Here is a 25,282-nt window from a genome sequence, read left to right as displayed (position 1 = left end):
TGCTAATTTAGAAATGTATCTGAGACTCTAAAATATTTTTTAGCTGCTGAGAACCCAAGAATTCCCTTGCTATGTAGTAGGTACCCCAATACTAAACGCCAATGGAATATCTAATCTAAAGGAAATCTCATGCAGCCAGAGTCCCCAATAACAGGCTGCGAGCAGGAACTGAACAGATAAGCAGAAGACAAGACAGAGTGGGAGTTAGCTGTGTTCCAGACACGAGGAGTAAATTGGGCTAAGGCCAGCGATCGAGACCACAGTGGTTTGAACGAGAAGTTCTAAGAGTTAAGAGTCTGGCATTCGTGTAAGGAAGGACAGGACAAGGCCGGCAGGCACTAACAAATGAGGCCGGAAGATACAAAAGGGTCAGGCGTGGTCTGGGCCTAGGGCCGGCTTCAGAGTTAGACTTCACCGCTTCCCACCGTCAGAGGCCTCCGCTCCACGTCCCCTATTATCTGTCACTTACACTGTTACAGCCCTTTGTCTGGCGTCGCACAACCCTGGGGAAGGCCGGCCACAGCAGACAAGGCCAACTCTTCCCACACCACTACCCACTGCCTCCAATTTGGGGGCCCTCGTTATCATCTCGTGGTGACTGACGGAGTCCTTCACATCCCCACGACCAAACGGCACCGTTACGTGAGAAGATGGCCACACGAACACAAGGGCTTCGTCGGTAGGAATCCAAAGCCACCTCACCCAACTCCTCCTCCAAAGGCCAGCACTTGGGATTCACCAGGACCAGCCAGGCCCGCCTCAACAACGCCCCGGACCCAGCCAGGAGGGTTACCCAGAAGGGGGACGCCCGTCCGGCTGTCCTCGAAGGGACGACGCCCGCCCGCCCATCCCCGGAGCCACGGGCTCAGGGCGCGGCCGCCCCTCCCCCACGCGCGCCCCTCCCGCCCCCGTCGCCGTCGCCGCAGCCCGAGTGGGCCGGGGCGCGGGCTGGACCCTCCCGATCCCCCAGCACGGCCAGCTCGACCCGAGCCCCCGCGACAGTGGGCTGCGCACCGCCACACGCTCACCCGCTGACACGCCCGACACCGCTCGGCCGACCGCAGCACCGACCTGCCCCGCCCTGCCCCGCCCCGCCCCGCCCCGCCGCGCGCGCGCGAACAGATGGCGTCATCGCGCCGTCCCGCCCCATGCCAACTCCTTCCTGGGCCCCGAGCAGCCCCCTCCCCCGCGGCTGCCCGCAGAGCGCAAGCGTGGACGCGGCCGGCGGCCGCCTCTGCGCAGGCGCCGTGCCCCTCCCACGGCGGTTGGCCATATAGAGGCTGGGGGCGGGGGGAGGTCAAGCGTAGCCTCTTCTCCTTTACCAAGATGGCGTCTTGTTCCTGTTTCGCCACAGTTCCTACCTTATGAGCTTGGTTTCCTCGCGCTAATAAGAGAGGAACAGGTAATGAGAATCTTCGCTTTGTGGGGAGCGAGGGCTGGGGGGAGGGTGTTTCTTAGGAAGGAATCGGCTGTCTGTCCCCTGAGAGTGAGAGACGACCGGGGGCGGGCAGGTGGCAGCGTGAGTGCGGAGCGGTGAAGGGGAGGGGGCCCTTCGCCTCTGCCCCTTCCTCCGGGAAGATGGCGGCAGCACCGAGCTAGGATCCCTGCGCCCGGCTGGACAGGCGCCTTTGACTTGCCGGCGGGCATCTCTAGCCGCCTCCGCAGTCGTCTCGGTGGCGGGTCGCTGTCCCGCGATTGGCTGGGCGCTCGTCACGTGGGTGTGCGGCCCCCCCCACGCAGACCATAGAGTGGTGCCTGTCCCCGGGGACGTGGCCTTCCTGTGCGGTCGTGAGCCCATGCCCCGCGGGGGAGGGAGGAGCCGGCGCGGCCCCTGCCTCTTGGCACCTAGGGGCGCGCGGTGAGATCCGCGGCATGCCCCGCGAGCCCGAGCGCTGTGACCGGCTTGAAGCTGGCAAGGTGCAGAGCTGGGCTGCGGCCTGGCCGGGTTGTCCTTTTCCTCTGTCCCAAGAGGTCCACGGGCTGGACAGCGGTGGTAAACTCCCGCCTAGGCCTTGCACCAAGGCCTTGCTATAGGAACACACCCTCGGGTACCCCGCCTGAGAGGAGACAGTAATCGCGCGACCCTAGTGAGTGATGCGCACAGTGTGGGTACCCCAAGCTGTCGGTACCCCAAGCTGCTTTGACACATGCCTGTTGTGAGGGGGTGTTTTGTGCGTATCTACTTTGGAAAAGTAGCCGGATGCTCGAGGCTACTTGCTGTATATATCCTGTCTGAGTTAGAAGGCCGGAGGGTCAGTCTAGACATGGTGATTGTATACGGTATAACTATAAACCAAAGGGGAAACCGACTTGTGCTTTTTTTTTTTTTAATAGTGTTTATAGGCAACAAAAAAGTATGAGGGGAAATTGAAGGATTGTAATCTGCACTTACAATTTGCCCTTCAGTTTTGGGCTTTGCTATATAGTCACACCTTAAGCCCAACCAATGACTTCACATATTTGTTGGTGTGCCTGCCTGTATCTCAGCACTAAGGATGTAGAGGCAGGCTTCGAGGCCAGCCTGGTCTAACAAAAGGCAGTTCCAGGACAGCCAGGGCTATACAGAGAAACCCTGTTTCAAAAAGAGAAAAAAGTGGCTTTCTTAGCAGGTACTTTCAGAAGCCCAGTTAAGTCAGCCATAGAATTTTGTTTGATGCTAGTAGTAGCCACAATCCATATGTGAATATGGAAAGATTGAGCGAAACCTGTCGTTTAGGCTTATGTTTTGAACACTTAAAGTACCCATGCGCTAAACTTGTTAATTATGTTGGACACTGGCATACTTGACAGCAGTGCTGTAAAGTAGCTGAAAAGATCTTTGGTTTAACAGAGTGAATCAATACACGTCTGCATTCACAACAACCATTACCCTATCATGACAGTTTTAAACTTAAAGAAAATGGGGCATACCTTCTCCAGTCTCAGGGATAGCATTTGAAAAGCAGCTAAATAATTTCCAGTGGTTGCCAGACTGTGTTGCTAGCATCATTACTTGTGAATCCTGCACTTCCTGGAGACTTGCTTCATCTTGAGAACACTAAAGAAGCAGCTAGCTCAGAATGGCCAGGGCACACACAGGCAGAGCCTTATCTTTGTCCGTCTTGGTGGCTATATAGACTTTCAAGTACATTTCTTTTAGTATTGTCTTAATTTTCTATTGTCAGCCTAATAACCCCACTTCTTTGGCATTTAAAAAAAAAAAAAAGAGGGCTTAGCTGAGACTTTATGAAGAAGTCTTCATGGCCTATCTCAGTCTGACTTGGACAGGATGACCTGTGATATTTTGTAAGATAGATTCATTAGTGTCTCCCAGCTGAAAATTATTTACTGTAGAACCTTAAGCAGAGAACATGCCTTTTGTTGTTGTTGTTGTTGTTTTGATTCTTGGACAATTTCAGACATCCAGATTATATATCTTAGTTATTTCCACCCTAAACTTCCACTCTCCATGGACAACACCCTCCCCCTTTTAAATAGCCCACTGAGTTCAATTTAGTGCTTTTAAGCAGGAACATGGAGAACCCACCACCCCTCATTGGCATCTGTTGCCCGTAACTACGTATCTGACAGGTCTTTCATGTTTCCTGTCCTGTCCTGTCCGTGTGGAATTGACTGAACTAATCTCTGAGTTTGTGGTGATGGCTGCAGCCTGTGTGGCAGGCAGTATGTCTTAGTGCTCTTCCCCATCTCCTAGCTCTTACATTGTTTTCCACCCCCTGCTGCAGTGCTCCCTGAGCTGGAAACGGGTGTTGATATAGAGAGAGCCCCGTGTAGGGCTGAGCACTCAACAAGAACACAGGATTTTTTTAACATCTCACTTTGGATTGAAAAGTTGTATTATCTTAGACTAACGAAGAAGTGACTACTCTTTGGTGTCATCAAAGACTGTGTTTTAATAAGTAGTGTTCATCATGAAGGCATCAAAGACCGAGGTGGGCGCTCATTTAAGTTGTGAGGGTAAATATTAGGTGTGTTTTAAAACTTTGTAATCAACTAAATCCTTAAGCTCATTCTTTTATGAATAGTTTTTAAAAGCAGGAAATAATAAAAATGTAAAAACTGTCCTCGGGGGCAAATGTGAGCTCGCTCTTCTCACTGCAGCCAACATTATATGTTATAATTTTTTAAGATCTAAAATACAGCTATAGGGGCTGGAGAGCTAGCTCAGTGGTTGAGAGCACTTAACTGCTTTTGCAGAGCACCTGGGTTCCGTTTCAAGCACCCAGATGGCTGTTCACATCTGTCTGAAATTCCCAATTTCAAGGACTACAACATCCTCATCTGTCTCTTAGGGTACCCAGCAAAAACATGGAGTCAATACATAACAATTAAGCAATTCTCATTAAAATTAAAAAAAAAAAAAGAAAATCTTTGAAAAGAAACAGCTACAAACCAGGAATGGTAGGAGGTGCATGTCTGTGATTGTAGCTCTTGAGAGAAGAGATTCAGGTCCTGCTCTGTGCTACAGCAGGACTCCAGTGAACAGATGCAAGACTTGATGAGTTGTAGCCACACACACACTCATTTAAGTTCTTGTCCCAGGCGCTTACAGACAGTGGAGGTCCCTGGCATTGGTAAGGTCTAACCTCTGTTGGCTTGTTTCCTCTGTTCCTTTTATATTTTCCATGGCTCTCATGCTCTTTAGTAGCATCTTGTCTGACTCATGATACACTGCAGTTGGATGTCCTTTCTGTGTCTCACATTGATGAGAGCTTTCCTGTGGTAAATTTAACAAATGTTTTTGATTAGTTTCTGCTGGGTTTTGAGACTCCTAAGTGGAATAGCAAACTGATTATTGCCCTTCTGAAGTTCTGTCTTTGGGTGTCATTGGTCCATGGCTGCTTTTGCTGACATAGGCAGTCTTCACATACTCAATCCACCCAGGGTGCATTTGTATGCATGTGTGTGTGTGAACACAGGATAAAAAGCTGTAATCCCAGCACTTGGGCAGTAGAGGCAGGAAAATCAAGAGTTCAAGCTTTGTTATTCTCAGCTACATGTTGAGTTCCAGGAAGCCTAGACAACATGAGATGTACTGCCACCCACCTAGATTTGTTTGTTTGTTTTTATTGAGACAGGGTCTATTTACAGCTGATTGTTCTGGAACTCTCTTTGTAGACCAGCCTGGCCTGCCTCTGCTTTCTGAGTTCTGAGAATAAAGGCATACGCCACTACATCCTGCTTTAGATTTCTTACATGTAGAAGTAGTCAGTAGAGAATCACATAGAAATAAGAGTTGGTTGCTCACCCCTGAAATCTCAGTACTCAAGATGCTCTGTCTAGAATATAAACAAATATACACACATAGACCAAGAAAACTGATCTGATTACCTACCACAAATATGTCTGAACATATAAATGTGCACAAATACATATGTATGTATGCATGTGGATTGTTAAATGTATGAGTGTATACAGGTGTAGGATAAAGCTATAGATTTAGCCTTAAATTTTTGGGTTTTGTTTGTTTGTTTGTTTTTTCAGACAGGGTTTCTTTGCCTTTGGAGGCTGTCCTAGAACTAGCTCTTGTAGACTAGGCTGGTTTCAAACTCACAGAGATCCACCTGCCTCTTCCTCCCAGTGCTGGGATTAAAGGTGTGTGCCACCACCGCCTAGCAGGTCAAGTTCTTTGAGATGTCCTTTTTCTGTCATATTTCCTAAATGAGGTTTGGGGCATCGCTTAGCTCTTTTTATTCCCGTTTGCACCCAAAGTCTCAGATGATCCTGAGATGTTTTTCATGGTAAAAAGATTTCCTTTGAGATTCAAACAGAAAGAACTCCTTTAGGGGCAGTTTTCATCCCATATCTTGCCTACACATTGGGCCTCCTCACTCTGAAATTCATGTTTTTCTCTGCGGGCATTTTTCTTGGCTTATCATTTTGAGTTCTTCCATGAACTTCCCTGTTCTCTCAGCCGTTCTCCTGGTCCCTCCCAATTGCCATTGTAACTTTCCTAGATTTTCTACCACCTCTAATTAAATTTATAAATTTGGCAGACCAGAATTGTATGTATGGGTGTACAAAGTGAGATTACGGTTGACTAATACAGTGTACAGTAATGGAATGTGGGTAATTAGAATTCTGCATATCCAGTTCTTAATTGTTTTGTGATAGAAGTATTTGAAATTTACTCTCAAGAATTTTGGAATATACGATATATTATTTACAGAGTTTCCAACACTTTACAATCCTTGTTTACACTTTGTACCTTCAGCTTTCATGTTCTTTCTGGAAGATGTTATAAAATTTACCTCCTGACCCTTTTGCTGAGCCTTTATTCTTTTTATTTCTATTTTAGAACTTCCTGTTTTTGTTTCTGGGTGCTGTATCTATAGCTATCCTATAGATGTTTTCTTTACCCCAAAGTCACTGTTTCAGGCTGCCTTGTTTTTTGTTTTACCTTTTCCAGAGCCTTTTCTGGGCTGTCCAGCTTTGTTTGGTGCCCACTGGTGTGTCTGAGCCTGTGGTCCTGCTTGCTTAGGGCAACATTCATTATAGAGGCAATTGGCAGGATTGTCCCCTTAGAGGATCCTAACCCTGGTGACCCTAGTTCAAAGACTGTACTTCCCTTACCAGAGAAAACAGTGATAGCCTTGGGGAGGTCAGGAAAAGAGACAGTTGCCCAACTCTACCAAGTTCCATGTGACTCAAAAGGTCCTGTCCAAGTCCTTAATTCTGTTTCCAACCCAAGTTCCTGCCACTTCCAGACAGGTTGTGTTGTCTTCTGGATTGCTGGTGCATTTCTAGCCCCTTGTATTTTAAGGTTCTTTTTTCTACTCAGGCTTTCTGTTTTGCATAAATAAAAAAAAAAAAAAAAAAAAAATCCTTACTTACCAATTTAGTAGTACGAGAAAATGTATTCCTGCTACAAGCAAGTGCTCTTGGAGGTGGAATGCCATAAGGGGTGAAAACAGGTCAGTTCTCTTGTGCCTTCATGGAGGTCACGTCTTAGTTTGGGGAGACAGGTGTATCAGTTACAGCTAAGAGAGGACGATAGAACAGGAGAAGACAGTGGCCACTGAATGTAAACTACTGAACCAGGTGGGGGAAGCCTTGCTGACGGAGTGACACCTGTTTCAAGCCTGAGCCGAGTGGACAAGCTGTGAACAGCCACCTGGGACCATCCTCAGAATAATGACTAGGAAGTGCAAAAGCATGGTGGGGGTTTTGGTGTACTGGAGAAATATGGGGTCCCGGGTCCTAAAGACAAAGCAGAGCACAGCCGAGCAGGTGAAGGAAAGAGGAGAGCAGACTTTGAGGCCCTTGGTATTAAGTGCCTTTGGAGACTTACAGCAGAGTAACCACTGATGGTGGTGATAAGTTTGCCCATCAGCCTGGAAGTCAATACTCTGTCCCCTCCTTCTGAGGGAGACTTGAGGTTAAGAGCACTTGGGGAGCAAAGCATGCATGGCCTCTATCTTTGCCTTGCCTTTTTTTTTTTTTTTTTTTTTTTTCTCTCTCTCTTTTCTTTTGGTTTTTGGAGACAGGGTTTCCTGTGTAGCTTTGGAGCCTGTCTTGGAACTCTTATAGAGGAGGCTGATCTCTTGAATGCCCAGAGATCCACCTGCCTCTGCTTCCCAAGTACTGGGATCAGAGGTGTGCCCCACCACTGCCCGGTGCGGTTATTTCTTGCTCTGCCTACCCTGGCACTATCTCACATTCTACCACCTACCCAGAGGGCTTCGTACCCTCCAAAACTTAGCATACACTTGTGATTCCTTTGCAATGAAAATTACCTTTTTGGAGAGTTGTCCTTCTCCAGAAAGGATAAGCTTGTATTTCTAAATGCAATAGAGCTCTAGCAAGTTAGGATTCTCAAATAGATGACAAGCCTAGGCTACTTTGTGTCTAGTTTAAAGGTGTCTTTTTCAGTGATATTTTCTCAAGTTTTGCTTTGGTAGCCTTCAGCAATGCTATTTTAAGCTTACAGCTTGAATTTCGCTTCAGATTATCATTCCTTTCTTCACTTCAGTTCTGTTGGCCAACTAACTATAGGAATTGTGACTTAAGAAATGTGTGTTGCATCACTCTGATGGAAAGCTGGAGAAAGGTTATGAATAGTGCAGGCTTCATAGTCAAGATATTCAGGTGAAGCTGGAGAGACAGCTTAGTGCTTAAGTGTAGCATGCACTTCTAGAGTTCAATTCCCAGCAGCCATGTCAGGCAGTTATAGCTGCTTATAATTCCAGCTGCTGGAGAATCCAACTCCTCTGGCCTCTGTGGGCACTTGACTCATGTGCACATACCTACACACAGATACCTAGCCATAATTAAAAATAACAAAAATCTTTTATAAAAATGAAAATTCAGATGGCAGATAAGCTAAGTGAAATTTCAAGCTAACAGTAAACGAATTACCTTAAAATTGTATTTCCCTACATCAGACTGAGAAAATAGACCTGATTATCTTAGTTGTTGTCACGTGACAGGTGACAGGATAGTTCACAGATTGTAACTGGACACTTGAGCTCATTAGAAGGGCAGTTCTATTCTGGCAGTACAAATAGATGTATTGCTTGAAAAACATATCCTATTTTCAGGAATTTGACCTAAGGAGGTTCTGGCCCAACTGAACAGAGACCTTCCTTCCTCCCTTCTTTTTTACTCCTTTAGTACTTCCCCTTGGAAGAAACTCACAGAGTAGCTCAGGCCAGCCTCAATTTCTTGATCCTCTTGCCTCTGTCTCCTAAACGCTAAAATTAAAGATAAGAGCCACCACAGCCAACCAATTAATTTTCTTTTCAGCATTTTTGGTAAGTATTAGCAAGATGATGAAACAAAATACAAGATAGCTAGGTGTGGTGATGCACACCTTTAGTCCTAGCATTTGGGAGGCAAAGGCAGGTGGATCTGAGTTCTAGTTCTAGCCAGACCTACAGAGTGAGACTGTCTCCAGAAAAAAAGTACAAGTTACACAGGAGTTCCATAAGTGGATTTGTTATGTTTACTCCATTTAACATGCAGTTGTTAACAAAGGAGTTAGAGTTGTATATAAATCTTAGAAAGATAACCATGACCATATTTATATGGAGCCATGACCTATATGTGTATGGAAATAGTTATAAGTGGTAGGTATATATTGAGATCTTTTTTTTACTTAAGCAGTGTATTAATGTATGTACAGAAAATGTCTGTAGCACATAAACAATGAATTTGGAAATGTTTTTAAAGAATAAACTTGGAACTAGGTATGGTGGTGTGTAGTGATATATTTATGCTTTATTAAAGCACACACCTTTAATCCCAGCAGCCAGAAGATAGACAGTGGTGTTACACACCTTTAATCCTAGGACTCAGATAGACTGACCTCTATGAGTTCAAGGCCACCCAGATCTACACAAGAGTGAGTCAGTCTAAAAGAGAATTACAGCTCACACCTTTAATCCCAACATTAGAAATGTATAAAAGACAGAAGCAAGGTTTCAGAGAGGCATTCCATGTTCGCCAGCCACAATGAGAGGCAGCAGTCTGAGATCTGAAGAGCTCCTGTGTGGATAAGCCCTTTCAGCCTGAGTTAGAGGTAAGAGTTAGTGGCTGGTTGCTTTGCTTTTCTCAAGCTTGAAGCTTGAACCCATATATCAGTCTCTGGGTCATTTATTAATTCATGTTACAGTGGTACATGCCTTTAATCCCAGTGCAAGGGAAGCAAAGGGAGGCAGATCTCCTGAGTTTGAGGCTAGCCTGGTCCACTTAATTTAGGACAGCCAGAATTAACATTGTGAGACCTTGTCTTAGAAAACAAAACAAAGACTTAATTTTTACATAGTTCTGTTGAATTGTATTGCTTAGTGATAAAATTGCATTCCTTGTTAGACCATTCCCATAGCAGCTATACATTAGTAGCAGTAAAGTAATTCTACCAATGTTAACCAAACCAGTATTAATGTAGCCCCTCATAGTCCATCCCAGTCGCTGCTGTGGGCAGAAGACTCTGGAATAAATAGAGACTTGTGCTGATGCACAAGTTTTTAACAGTACTCTGAGACTAGCCTGCCTTTGTTCCCATGTGTTAGTCTCAGAAGTTCCTCAAGGTAGACTGAGTGTTCACTGTCGTAGGTTCAGATGCTGGGACTCACTTCTTTAGCTGGGACTGGATGAAAGTTTGAGGCGTTTTCCTTGGAGAACCTGTTACTTGTTGTTAGTTTTGAGAAAGGGTTTCACTGTATTTACCATGCTGGCCTTGAACTCACGATGTAACTCAAACTGGCCTTAAAAACTCGGTGATTCCCTGCTGATTCAGCAAAGCACTGCTGAGTGCTGAGATTGCAAGTGAGGGCCACAGTACTCAGCTTTTGGGTTTGGTGGGGTTTTGCTTTGTTTGGCTTTTTGTTTGGTTGGTTCTTTTTGAGACAGTGTCTCACTGTATCCTTGGCTGACCTGGAGCTGTCTATGTAAACCAAGTTGGCTTTGAACTCAGAGGTCCTCCAGCTTCTGTTTTTTTCGAGGCAGACTCTCTGAACCTGCATCTCACAGATTTGCTAAAATGGCTGGCCAAGAAGCTCTTGGGATCTACCAGTCTCTCCAGTATACATGGGTGTTGTGTCTGGCTTGTTGTGGTGAGTGATTGAATGACTGGACCATCTCCCCAGACTTTGCCTTTTCTAATTTAAAGTGAAGAAATGTATCTTTGAGAGGGTTTATTTATTGTTCTGGAATCTCTCTCTGTAGACCAGGCTGGCCTTGAACTCACAGAAACCCACCTGCCTCTGCCTCCCGAGCACTGGGATTAAAGGCATATGCCACCAGCACCTGGCTTCATCCTCACTTATAGAAGTTAACATTTAAATATTCAATCACAGTTACCTATACAGCCTCTCTAAAGCTCAAGGCTAAAGAGGTAATATCCACACCATTCTTTATAGTCCAGGACTGAGGCCAGTCAGGTCTTTGCATAAAGGTAGAAGTTCCAAAATACCACTGAAATAGTCCTGTGTTCCGTAATCAGCAAACATTAATTTTTCACCAAATAAATATTCCCTCAATAGTTTTCTGGTAGGGAATGAACAAATCAAGTCTCAGTCCTAAAACCATCCATGTACTCAGCCCATCTTTACACTAATCTGCTGCTGCTGAACACTAGAACTAAGACCACTTGTGGCTGCCTTCAAGAGATGAGCTTTCTAGTCTAGACTACCTGTCATATCAGTGTTTCTGTCATTCTGTCAGTGATGTAGCTCCAGTGACTAGCAATACCCTGCCATTTAATGAAGGCCTCCACCCCCACTCTAAGGGCAAGCCATTGATGAGCATCTTTTTGTTTTGGATCCCTATGTCTTAGCCGGGTAGTCAGTTATCAAGGGTGCCAGCACATGTTTGAGAGGACAAACAAGATATTGTTGGTTGGCATTTGGCACACTTGTTTGTCTTAATTGATTTTTTATTTTTTTGATGAATTATAATGGGCTTCCCAGATCAAGATCCTCAGTTTCTAGCTCTGGGAAAATGTTTGCTATATATAGAAATATAGTCTGAAGGCCATTGGGTTATGTCAGTGCCCAGCTTTTTCTGGAGGTTTACATCTGCTGGGATTAATAGACTCTTGAGGTCTAGGTTTTCTTGAATCTCGGTGTGTCCTGTGTCTGACCTCAAGTGTTCAGGGCCTTTGTCCTTTCACACTGTTCTTTTGGTTGTTAGGAACTGTATTACTTGATAACATGTGGTGTTCTCTTTACATCAAGACAAGTGCCGCCTCTTCTCTCATGCCTTACTTTTTGTAGTCCTGGCCATCTTTATTGGCACTAATTTCTTTGCCCTTCTGGCATTCTTTTGCAGGGGTGAGGAGGCAGAGGGTGCTTGGGTTGTCTTGAGCCAAGGAGCAGTGGTTTTTGAGTCAGCCTGTGTTACAACTTTCTTGTCAGACTATCTTTGGACCACCAGCCAGCAAATAACTTAAAGATGTATTATGAAAGCTTGGCCTGTAGCTTAGGCTTGTCTCTACTAGATCTTATAATTTAATTAACCCATATTTTTAAATCTGTGTTTTGCCTCTTGGTTCAGTTACCTCTGCTCTGTACCTCTGATCTGTCCTTTGGCCTCCCTCCCTCTACCTCTCTTCCTACTGGAGTCCTCTCTTTCCCCCAGAAATCCCACTTCTTCCTAATTTCTTCCTGCATAGCTGTTGGCCATTCAGCTCTTTAGCAAACCAATTACAGCAATATATCTTTACACAGTACACAGATATCCCACAACATAGTACTGAGCCATTGGAGGAGTCTCTGGCCCTCTGAAGTTATACTGGACAGAGCAGTCAGGATTTCTTTCACAGCTGATTGGACTGGCTAGACCCAGTGCTGATTCTGGTTTCTTTGTAGAGATGATAAAGTACAGTTCATTTGTATTGTCATTTGTTCTACAGAGGCTGCTCTCAAAGAGACTCTCTGGGTGCACTAACAGTTGTGTGTCAAGCCTTCCCAGTGCTTGATCCCCACACTGGGATTGACTTGGGGATGTTCTGCAAGCACAGAGCCTCTTACCTGGAGTAGGCAGATAAGGACACATGTTTGGGCTCCTGGGGAGGGAAAGGGGCCCTCTGTGGGTTCCTTGGCATCACCACCTGCAGAGCAGCCCAGCCAGTGGAGGTTTGAAGCCTGGAGGGAGGCAGCTACTGCAGTCATTGGTTGCCATGCAGAGACCTTGGGGAAATGGTAGCTGGAGAGAGGGCTCTGACCCACCTATAAGTAGAAGAAAGGAGGATAAGAAAAAGTGGAGAGCTAGTAGAAAATGTTTGAAACAGGTTTAGTTTGTTTGGCTGTTTTTGAAATTAAGATATAGTTAACTGGCTTGCAGGGATCTCTCAGGAATCCCTTTCCTCCTGTGTAAAATATGTGGTTCTAAATTCCTACCTTACTTGATAGAGTGTATATGAGTAGAAACTTAGAATCATTTTGTAAGTGTAGGTTATCTCATGATTGTCTTGTGATACTGTGAACCAGAGACTTCAAACCTGCAAGGCAAGCACTTTAGTACTCAACTATATCCCCAGCTGTATTGTTCTCTCTCTCTCTCTCTCTCTCTCTCTCTCCCCTCTCTCCCTCTCTCTCTCTCTCTCTGATTTTATTAGAATGACTCACAGGCTGTGGTCCAGGTAATCCAACAATAGCTTTCCATTCACAAATGGAAAGTTCCAAGAATCCAGTATTTGTCAATCTGTGATGAGACTGAGTGTGTCTTGCCTGGCCTACATGAATCCCAAAGAAGTAGGCTCTAATGTCAGTGAAGGAATAGACTTGTTAGTGAGGCAAGAGCAAGGGCAAAGAGCAAAGGCTTCCTGCTTCCTTGTCTTATACAGGCTTCCAGTAGAAGGTGTGGTCCAGAGCGAGGTGGGTTTTCCCAGCTGAGATGATCTAGATTAAAGGCCTGTCTTCCCACCTCAAAGATCCACATTGGAAGTGGATCTTCACGTTTTAAATGAAGCTAAAACTCCCTCACAGGTGTATCCTCCATTTTCGAAATTTAGTTAATTCCAGATGTCAAGATGACAACCAAGAATAGCCATCACACCAATTTTATTTATTTATTTTTTCACTTTTCTTTCTTTGATTTTTGTGTGTCTGTTTATGTGTGTGCATAATTCAGCCAGATTCTTCTCTGAGGCAGAGGCAGGATCCAGATTGAGGCCAGTCTGATCAAGAGTGAACCAGAGGTCCATGGTGAGACCCTGACTCAAACAAATTACACACCCAGCCCCATCCAAAAAAATCACTAATCCGCCCAGACAGAATCCTCTTGCCTTAGCCTCCAGAGTAGCTGAGATTACAGGTGTGCCTCATCAGACCTGGCTGCTTGTAGATTTTTGCACTGAAGCCTGAGTTTTTCACAGGGATTCTACTGGCTACTGTGAATGAAGTTAAATGTGCTGCCTTGTCCCTGTGTATTTCTGTTTTATATAAAGGCATGCTTAGCTGTTAGTTTTACCCTTTGTAAGTATTTCAGGACTCAGTGATTAAGCACTGGTTGCTCTTCCAGGGGACCTGGGTTTAATTCTTCACATCTACACTACTTCTAGGCAAATAACACCCTTTTTTGGACTTTGTGGGCATCGAGCATGCACGTGGTGCATATACATATTTGCAAAGGCCTACACACAAAATATTTAAATATTAACATTTTTTTAAAAAAGTAATTCACTATGTGGTATTGCAGCCTTGACTTAAATCTTATGTGAGACATCAATTTGAAGAATACCTTTCTTTTCCTTTGAAACAAGGCTTCTATTTTGATACATTTGCTTCTACTGGGAGCTGACATGCCTGCCCCAGAGGACTAAAGTTCCCTATTACCTCTGTTGCCTGCACAGTGAGCCCTGTGGGATTGTAAGGTGGCCTCACACAGGACTCTCAGCCTTGCTAAGCTTACCCTGACAATTAGGGAGACATAGTAGAAAGAGCCAGAGCAGGCAGTCAAGAACCTCCTTAATTTACACAGATTCCAGAAATGGTTGTCATCTTATCCCTTTGAGATTGGTAAGTGCAAGGGGGAAAGATTTGTTAACAAAGAAAATCAACAGAAGCCTGGTATAGCCAATCAACTTTGACCCCGTGAAACATGAAGGATGCTGTGTTTTCAGTGTGTGGATGCTGCTGTGGCTGTTCTTGTCTTCAGTTAGCTCTGATTAGGGAGGGTCTCCTTATTTAAGGGGGAAGGAACCCTGAATGGGAGAAAGGGAATGTATGTTCTTCCAAATGAAGGCCTTCTCAGGCTGTGCTATAATTTACAGCAAAAGCATTATATGAAGTATGTCTGCGTGATGATAGTTTCTTTCTCCATCAAATCCCACTAATGACCTACTATGGTAAATTTTGCTATTGAACTGGACTCTGTTGGAGGTTAGTTTTAGCATATGAGAACTTGACTTGGCGTTCATTTACAAGTCTATGAAATGTTGTAATTTCAGTGTGTAGCTTTGCTTGCCTCCATTCACTAAGCTCCACATCCTGGTTTGTTCATGCAAGGGAACATGTGTGTCTTTTAGCCATTGCTGATTGCTGATTGACATTCGCTCCCCTGCCTTATTCCTTGGCTCCTGTGTATGCTATGTACTTGACCAGTCTACAAGCAGTTTTTTTAGTTTTTTCATCTTGCTGTCTGTCTTTCAGGACAGTCTGTATTTGGGTCTGGTGCTAAGCTTCTCTTGGAGCATTGACTGATTTCTGTCTGTTCATGGGTGGGGTGGTTCTTCATATGGACCTTAAAGTTGCTACTGTGTTTTTCTGTACATACCTGGCTCAGCTATTTTGTGTGTGTGTGTGTGTGTGTGTGTGTGTGTGTGTGTGTGTGTGTGTGTGCGTGTGTGCGCGCGCGCGCGCGCGCATTAATATATTAAACTGCTCTGCTTTCAGGAACTTTGACAAAAATGAGGAATAGGCTTGAATATGATTACATCTTTTTTTTTTTTTTTTTAAGGTTTTTAGAGGTGTGTGTTGTGACTGTTATAAAATCTAGCAGGACTGCACCCCTCTCTGGGCTTTAGAGAAAAGACTGCACTTTGCTTCTTCCAGGTTCTTTGTGGGTACCACATCACCCCATTTCCACCCCTTTCTATCCAGCTTGCTCCTTTCTCTTACTGCTCTAACTCTCAAAGACACACATAATGAGCTTGAAAGAGAGCAAGGATCTTTTGTGATAAAAATCGCCTGGGCTAAGACTATCATCTCTTGCCCAGGTTTTCCTGCCAGCATTGAATATGCTTAAAACTTCAGTTTTGCTGGCAATCTAAACTCCTCCCTTCAATGCTCCTCGGACTTCAGTACAAAAGAGGTTTTTCTAGACATGTCATTTGCCGGATAGTGCTATTTGTCTTCTTGTTTAGTTGTATCTCCTTAGATTTCATGTTTGCTAGTCTTTGATAACATCTTGTAATTTTGTTGCTCATTTAGTATAATTGTAACTTTTCACTAAATATAATATATGTTGCTTCTGGGAAATATTGTACATGTAGACATTTCCTAAGGTTAAAACTGTAGGAAGCAAGGAATCAATGTAAAATGTCCTCAGTCTGTGATTTTCTTTTCTTTCTTCCTTTCTTCCTTCATTATGATCCTGTCAGTCTCTGTGTGCTTGCCCTCCTTTAAGCTACAAATACAAATTTACTGGTATTAAATCATTTCTGTGTCTGTAGAATTGATCTACTGAGATAGAATGTTTTTCTTTAAACTTTGTGTGGTACTTAAAATTTTACATGTTTTCTATATGGTTAGAATTGATAATTTCTTTGCAACATCTCCTTGTGTGGGTGTAGGGGAGGCATAACCATGTATGCCGTTTTCCTCTGGGGAATCCTCCTTTCCACCAGGTAGAAACCATGTGTTTTGGATAGAATGGCTCAGCTGTGTAGGTAGATACTGCCTGGTTTGCTGTGGCCCCTTTACTACAGTTATTGGTCTCTTAATGGGCTCAGAACCCAATTACTGCCAGTGAGATACCAAAATAATAAGTGAGGCCCCCATGAGGGAAGGAAGCTCTTATTTCCTTAGGAGATGCCAGGTGATATAATTACTGCTGTTTGTAACACTGTTCTTGTCCAGAAGCAGGCACAGGTAATATTTTCTCGCTCTTTTCTTTCTCTGGGTATGTATGTGTATCTTTGTTGAACTAGATTTACTGCTCTTTGTAGGCGAAACTGACACTTGGGTGTGGGCAGCTGGTGGGTAGGAGCTGTTTTGGCTTTTTGATACAGGTTCTCAGAATATAGTCCTGACTGGTCTACAACTTCTGACTCTGAAGGTACCAGAATTATAGGCATAGAGGACCCCACCTTGGCCTGATTTGGGTAAACAGGGTTTTGTGCTGCTTTTTATTTTCTCTTTGGCTAATTTTGTTGTTGTTGTTGTTTTATTAATTCCTCTGTGTTGGTTTTCTCTGACTTGCTTTGAGTACTTAATTCATTTATTTTCATCCTTCCCTATAATACAGGTTTGCTTTACCCGCTGACTATGATTTTAATCATATCCTGAAGACTTTGGTAAATAGTGCTCTTTGCTCCCTTTTTCTTTTTTGTTTTTGTTTTTGTTTTTTCAAGACAGGGTTCCTTTTCCTTTAAATATTTTTCTTAGGAAAATCTTGAAATATACAAAAAGGTATTTCAGATACTACCACCTGACTTTTAACACTACTCAGCATGTTGCAGTTTTATCTCCTTCCATCTATGCATTAGTTTTTGCTTTTGATATTTTAAATCAAATCTTAGACAGTATATCATTTCTTAATACTGTAGTGTATTACCTGTAATAGATGAGAAGCTTAAATCATAACCACCTTACCATTGTCAAAATTATTAACATGTAATATGTATCATATTCAATTTACCAGATATCACAAACAAGGATTTTTATACTTGGCTCTCCCCTCCTATTTGGCTTAAGCTGGTTCTTAGAAAATCTGGAGAAAAACTTTTTATAGGTTCATTTATGAAGGTATAGGCCATCTGTACTGTGGCTGTCAGCATTCTGTGTTTTGTTCACTGAATTTTGTGCTCTTCAACATGATTTTGCAATCCTTGCAATTTCCTGTAAATTAGAAGCTGAGTCTAAACAATTTCTTAATTTCAGGTATTCTTCCCCTTCTTGGAGGTCATCAAGAATATTTCATGGGGTTGGAGAGATGGTTCAGTCAGGAGGAACAGGCACCTTTGACCTCTGTTGAAGCACACGCACAGACATGCACACAGATGCACACACACAAGTACACACAATTCAAAATGAAAAGTCTTTTTATAAAGAAGGATCTTCATAGAAATTGCTGAATGTTTATTGTGATGGATCCTTCTAGATGTAGAAGCCACTATGTAGGTTGTAGGCCCTTCTTCCTATAGAATGCCTTTAGATGCATAGGAGAGATAGAAAACACTCTAGGCCAGCTCTCCACCACTTACAGAACCCTCTATATACCACCCTATATCCCCAACACCTTCGGTCTTCTGTTTATGATGGCATTTCCTATTACCTAGGCTGGCCTCCAGAATGTGTGATGACCTTAAACTTCTGACCTTTCAGCTTTTGTGTCCAAGTGTTGAGATTACAGGAGTTGTTACTACACCTAGTTTTTTTACCAGATGCCAGGCATCAAACCTGAGCTTGTGCTAGAGAGAATGCTTAGTAGCTAAGAGCACTTGCTCTTGTAAGGGATCCTGATTTAATTCCCAGCACCCATATGGTCTGTAACTCCAGTTCCAGGGGATCTGACACCCTATTCTCACCCCTGCCAGCACCAGGCGTGCATATGGTGCACATAAATGTATGTGCAGACAAAATAAATCTAAAAATAAAAATTACAACAAAGAACCCCGGTACCTATGAGGTGACCATTCTCTCAACTGGACTATATCCCCAGACCAACTTTTTTTAAGATAGGATATATTATTATTATATATATATATATATATTATATAAAATATATAATAATAATAATAATATAAGTATTATTATTATTAAAGTGTGTGTGTGTGTGTGTGTGTGTATAGGGTATGTGCCTGTAAAGGCAGGTGGGTGCCATGAGGGCATTATGTCTCCTGGAACTGGAGTTACAGGTAGTTGTGAGCCACCAGATGTAGGTGCTTGGAACCAAACTATTTCCAAGGCCCCAAGTCTCCTTGCTTCCTGCTACAGCAGGATGACCAGTGTTAGTATTCAGGCATCTGAACTGGCTTGCCCTTGGGATCCTGATATGATCTCAACTGCACCATGCCTTTTGAGACTGGACTGTTGTGGGTCCCACACTATGATAACAGCATATATACAGAAACTGCCTAGAAACCATTTTTCTTTGACTGTCTTAGAAGTGGTACCATGCACCACAGCCTTCCTTGTGTGTGTTGCCTCTTTGTGGACTCAGATTTATTCATCTATATTCCTTCTGGAAGTGGTGTTTGTTTCCAAACTTTTAAGCTATTTCTCATTGTCTCTGCTTTTGCCTTTGTGCATTATTATTCATTCACTTGCTATCTAGATATCCTCTTCATCAGACTCTGAAGTTTGCTAGCACAACTCTTGTCCTCCATGGTTGCTAAGACCTGCCTGTAGTTGCAGTAGAGGACACTTCTCGTCCCTTGTTGCTCATCTGCTGTTCTGCTTGGCTCCCTACAGTTTGGATTGTCTGTCTACCTTCCCTTTTTGTGTGGTTCTGGTTTTCTAGTAGAAAGTATAGTTTGTGGGCTGAGGAGGATTATTCAGTTGATAGTTTTTCCCTCACAAGCATGAAGATCTGAGTTGATCCTACATTGAAAAACTAGATTTGGTCAGGCATGGTGGCATTTAATCCCAGCTCTCAAGAAGCAGAGGCAGGCAGATGTTAAGTGAGTTCCAGGCCAGCCCAGAATACTCCTTTCTGCCCCCAAAACCAAAGATGGTGTTGCACCCCTGTAATCCCCTGGAGAGGCAGAAACACAACAATCCTGAGCCTCACTTGTTAGCTAAGCCTGACTGAAGGTTGTCCTCTGCCCTTCATACCAAGAGTACACACACTTGTCTGCACACACAAACTGTTCTTTGGTGTTTGCAAATAGCATTCTCACTTGACAGATGAAACATCCAAGGTCTTGTTCCCCAAATGTGAATCAGTTAATGTTTTGTTAGGATAGCAGAAAATGATTTTGCTCTTCTATGGACATGATAGATACTACTTGTATGAATGCATTTTAATGTGTGTAATTAGTTCTTTGCACAGGTAGGAACTGTTTCCAGGAAATCTTTGCTTGCTTGCTTGCTTGCTTGCTTGCTTGCTTTTTGAAACAGTTTTACTGTGTAACAGCCCTGGCTGTCCTGGAATTTGCTCTGTAGACCAGTCTGGCCTTGAACTCACAGAGAGCCACCTGCTTCTACCTCCCGAGTGTGCACAACCACCGTGCCTTCAGGAAGTCTTTAAATCAACAAGTGAGATTTAATTCCTAAGAGTTGAGATCTTAGAAAGATAGTACTGAATTTATTGCTATTTGGATAGAATTTGTCTTAATCTTACAATTTTGTTTTTTAAACAATTTCACAAATCCCAGGCTGGCCTAGAATTTTCTGTGCCTGGAAAATGTTCTTGAACAGCAGATACTTACTCTTTCATTCTTAAGAATTTGCATCCATTTCTTTGTATCCATAACAAAGCTTTAATCTATCTAGCTTCTAGAATTTTGTAAGAAAAGTTAAGTACCATCCAAATAAAATCCTTAGATTATAAATTGCTGGTCCTGGTCAGTTGTCAAAGTATTTTGTTTCTTGCTTGGTGGGATTTCTAGTGAGAGGGACAGCTCTCCTTTATGACCATTTAATTTCTTGTCCTCCCCAAAGTATTACCTGTTGAGGCTGGATTGCTATGTGCTCCAGATAGTAGACCAGAGCTGTTTGAATGAAGCCTCTCTTCCAAGGCTTGATGGTGCATGCCTTTAATCCCAGCACTGGAGAGGCAGGGGCAGGGATCTCTTTCCCAGGGGTAGTGGCACTTGCCTTGAGTCTGTGACTTCAAGGACAGCCTGGTCTACAGAGTGAGTTCCAGTATGGCCAGGGCTACATAGTTAGACCCTATCTTGACAAAATAAAGAATGGGGTGGGACTAAGGAGCCATGCAAGATAATAATGGTGAAGATTCAGGAAAGCATGTTCACTTTTAAGGCCTGCTTTTTGTTTTTGTGGAGGTAAGGGGTGATGATGTGTATCCTGCAGGGTTACTCCTGGGTATGGTGCTGTGTTTGACAGAAGTCAGCCTGTGTGCTGCTCTAAAGGATCTCAGAGCAGCTCTGTTTTTCCACGGGCTCTGTAGGGGTTTTTGTTTGGTTGTGTGTAGTGTGGTGTTAGGAATTGAACTTACTTGTGGAGCAGTAGCCAGTTCAACCATTTTTCCTTTCCAAACCTCTGTTTTTCAGTTCCATGGCACTGAGTTTAAGTTTAAAATTCTTACTGACTAGTCAAGGCTCTGGGGTAGAGCCCTGAGACCTTGGGCCTCCCACTCACAGTAGTAGGTCTGTTGATAGACAGGGTTTCTCTGGCTGTGGAGGCTGTCCTGGAACTATGGCCACCACCACCCAGCCTCCACTTACTTTTTTAAGTAAATCATCAGACTTCCAGAATTTTCTGTCCTTTTTTAAACTTAAAAGCAAGTAGAATATCATGTTCTTTGAGATTTTAGAGATAGTTTTTCCTAGTTGACATGATTTTTAAAACTACTTGCCTTTCCTAAGAATGTCATCACAGTAAACTTCATTATTTGTACTATTTTTACATGTGCTTACATTATAGCCAGGTATGAGAGTAAAGTAAGCCCAGTGGAGTCTCTTCTAAACTACAACTTCCCTGGGGGAACCATAGCTCAGGGCAACCAGAAGGCTGTTATGTTAGCAGGACCTGACATCATCTGACTTGGACTGAGGGTGGACGTTTGGTCTGCTTCATTTAATTAGCTGTATGCATATATTTTAGTACTAAATGTATTCACTTAATGGATTGTGCTCATTTAGTGCTAGTGTCCTAGACAGCAAGAGATATACTCTAGGCCAAGTTCTTTTATGTCATCACAACTGATAGAAACCCCACCCACCAAATCTACAAAAATTAACGTAGTAACAATTTAGCCAGAGTGATCTGAATCATATCTGAGCAAGATTCTAAACTCAGGAATTAGGGCAGCACATTTAGTTCAGCACATCCAAGGAATACATGCACTATAAGCTAGAATAACAGTCATTGGAGGAAAGTTTACCCTTTCTGTCACTTCCTGAAGAGAAACTGATAGAATTAGGGGAGGAAAACAAGATATTGTGATTTAATGAAATACCTCAGTGGATAAAAAGTTTGGCAAAGCAAGACCCTGCCTCAATAAGGTGTAAGTTGAGAACCAAATCCTTTAAGTTGTCCTGACTTCCACATGTACTGTGTAGCATATACATGCTACACACACACACAACCTCAATAAAATGTGTTAAGAAGGGCCCTGACTGTCCTTGAGCTCACTGTCACTCTAAACCAGGCTGGCCTCAGTGACCTGCCTGCCTCTGCTTCCTGAGTGCTGGAATGAAAGCACCACAGCCACCAGGTAGGTAGTTAAGTATGTATGTACGTACGTACGTACATACATTTAATTTGGCAGAAAAGATGGCAAGATGTCTCAGTGTGGGTGAAGGTGCTTGCGCCAGTTCTAATGATGGAAGCTTTATCTCTGAAATCTTGATGGTGGGAAGTTGCCCTCTGACCACCATGCATGCAATCTGTGGCATACCTGCATCCCAGCACACACCTGATATACTCTTTTTTTTTTTTTAAAGAAAAAATGTTAAACATTTACTATTTGAAAATAAATAAATAAATAAAGGCTATGTGAAAGAAACTAAAGAGCTATCTGTTTCCCTTTCTGAACTTAACTTGGGCTGCTGAAAGAAAAGTCAGTTTTGATAGACTCATTATTAGAATATTGCTACAAGATCAAACCTTTGTTGTGTTTGTTTTGTTTTCCAGACAGAGTATTGTTGTGTAGCTCTGGTTGTCCTGGAAAGTCACTCTGTAGGCTGTCTTTTTAGCTCACAAAGATCCACCTGCTTCTGACCCCAAGTGCTGGGATCAAATGCATGAGCCACTAAGCCTGGTTTGAAAGCTTATTTAAGCATAGTAATAGAAGGGGTTTACACTAGTGAAAGTATAATCTGAGCCATACATATTTACAAATTTTTAGCTGTCAAGTGGGGTGAAATATTTCTTTGTTCTAACTTATCAAACTGCTAATATTACTACCCTTTGTCCATAACTAGTGTAGCATGTCTGGTGTAGGTCATTTTATTCTATAGTATTTTAGGTGGGGGCCATGTCTCCCCTCCAGAGGCAGTGGGACCTGGAAGAATACAGACAATAAATAAGGCAGACTAAAGTCTCATGCAATAGCCAACTTTCTTCATAGCATCAGACATATATACTGGTGAGGGGTAAGAAGTATACACTTTACACATGTGCCTCTTGTACACACTTAAACAAGCGGCACATTTCTGTAGAAACATATAAAGGATGGTGTGTGCATTTAATTGAATAACAGCAGCAAGCAATAATGAGTGATCTGAAGCATTTCATTCCTATGCACTGCACCTGGGAGGAGCAGGACAACACAGTCCAGGAAGTTTTGAAAACTGGAATCAACAGAGGGGGTGTGCACCCTTCAGTCCTGAAATATCCACCTTTTAAAACCAGTTTCTTTTCTGGTTTTTGTGTTCTCTTGTTTTATGACTCCTCTTAGAATGTGTTAGAATATGTTAGACTGTGTTATCCTCTATTCCACAGTTTATTTTTTAGATTATTTTGCTGGGCCAGGAATCAAACCTAGAAGCTTGCACATGTTGGCAAGTAATCTACCACTGAGCTACATCACCAGCTCAGAAGCAAAAAAGAGCATCGGATAACCTAGAACTGGAGTTATGAGGTTACATGTTAGTACTAGGGATCAAAATGGGGTCCTCTGCAAGAGCAAGTACTCTGAACAATAAGTCCTATCTGTGCCTCTCCCCCTCTTAAAGAGGGTGTGTGTGTGTGTGTGTGTGTGTGTGTGTGTGTGTGTGTGTGTGTGTGTGTGTGTGTGTGTGTCAGGTGTTTGTGGGGATGCTGTTTGTTACAGTCTTAGTAGGTGGTCTTAGCTACTGAGCCATCTTTTCAACTCTCCTGCATCTTACTCTTTGAACTTTGGACTTATAGCTTCTATGTTGCAATTCATCGGTAAATATCTTTTATTTATTTTTTTTAATTTTTAGAATATGCCTACTTTCTTTTTTTTTTTTTTTTTTTAAGCTTGGATTAGGACTTGCTGGGCCAAGGGTAGTAGGGAGTTGTAGTCTCATGTCTCTGAGAAATCCCCAGAGATGCTCATCTCCCAACCCACCCAGTTCAGTCAAAAAGCATCTATCTACATGTTGCTATATGTTCCTGGTCTGCTTAGATCTACTTTTTATTTAGGGCAGGCCTTTTAGGGAATGATTTGGGGAATTGGAGAGTGCGTCTATATTCTAACAATCAGAAAGCTTATTCCATGTTCCTTGAGGAATGAAAACCAAAATATCCCAGACCAGTGTTCACACTTTCTGTATTGCAGCATACCAAAGCTAACTAGCCATAGTTATCAGCATTCCAGGAACATCTTGGATGTTTTTTGTATCTTTTTTGTATCTTTTTGTTTCCATAAAATCTCATGTAGATAGGCTAGGTTGGTCTCTTTCTCAAGTGCTGATAGTACAAGCCAACTTTACAGCCCCTCCCTTGATTTAATAGTGTCTTCATTAAGTCCATGTTTGTGTTATTTTTGATAGCTTCTTACTCTGTAGCCTACTGTGATACTGGGATTACTGGAGATCACCACAAATTTAACCAGCTCACTGAGGTCTCCTTGTACAGACTGTTCTACGTCAGCTTGTACTTATGTTGACTCCCTAACTCCACTGTAGGCCCCTTGACAGCAAACTTGGTGACTTGTGGGTTCTTAACTCTTTTACCCTTTTATCCCTCCCCTCATCATCTCCTTGTCCACAGCCCAGATCTCAGTAACAAAAGAACAACAAAAACACTTGTTCTGGTTGCTGGTTGATTCATCTCCAGGGATAGACACCCTACAGACCACAGTAATAACACAGGGAAGACAACTTGGTGCCTACAGAGGCTTTAGGAGGCTGTATCGCTCAATGACTGCTGGCAGTTTGGAGGTGCCTTCAGTGTTGTCTGTCATGCTGTGATGTCCATGCCAGTTAGCAGTTATATTGCTGGCTCTGAGACTTCTGAACTCTGACACCCAACTTGCATATACTTCCCTATTCAACAGCCCCCATGTCCCTCCTGAACTCCTTATTCTTTGCATCACATTTAATTCCTTGTGCGTAGGTCTGCGGTTCAATTAGAGCAGCTCTTCCCAGTGGCCTCTTCTGCCCTTTCCACATATCAGTGCCACACTAAAAATACACCTGGGGAGGCACATATTATCCAGACCTGGTGGCTTATACCTGTCTGTAATCCAAGCACCAGAGAGGGAAGCTGAAACCAAAGAACCTCTAGTGAAACGTCAAGTGAGAGGAGGGGGCAGGCTTTAGGCTTCCTAGGTAACACCCATCTTAAGGTCAGAAGTGTGGCCATGTCATCTCAGAAGAGGTTCAAAATGATGTATGTCTACTAATTCTTAAAGTAGTTGTCACTATACACAAAGCGGCAGAACTAACCCTGAGGGCAGAGGTTCTGCACTGTGGGATTCAGTATGGGCGAGGGAGGAACACTGCAGACTAGTCTGTACAGATGGGACTCTGAGTAAACGTGCGAAGAGGGCTTCACGGTTTTGGAGTTTGTTTTGTTGG

General features: G+C 43.3%; 1 protein-coding gene across 2 annotated transcripts in view; it reads left to right on the top strand.

Annotated features, from left to right (window-relative positions):
• The first annotated feature begins 1,237 nt into the window (after window positions 1–1,237).
• The window catches only part of Hdlbp (high density lipoprotein binding protein), a 56,993-nt gene continuing 32,948 nt past the window's right edge, over window positions 1,238–25,282 (top strand). Inside the window, exon 1 of one of the 2 annotated variants that reach the window (XM_051190832.1) lies at window positions 1,238–1,402. The gene's annotated coding sequence lies outside the window, so the exon portion shown is untranslated. Of the gene's footprint in view, window positions 1,403–1,934; window positions 2,088–25,282 lie in introns of those variants that run through there. The other variant, XM_051190834.1, reaches the window with a different exon arrangement.

The sequence above is a fragment of the Phodopus roborovskii genome, unplaced genomic scaffold, assembly GCF_943737965.1.
Source record: "Phodopus roborovskii unplaced genomic scaffold, PHOROB, whole genome shotgun sequence".
Taxonomy (NCBI): Eukaryota; Metazoa; Chordata; class Mammalia; order Rodentia; family Cricetidae; genus Phodopus; species Phodopus roborovskii.
Note: the sequence above shows the minus strand (reverse complement) of the source record. Positions and strands in the feature narration are given on the sequence as shown.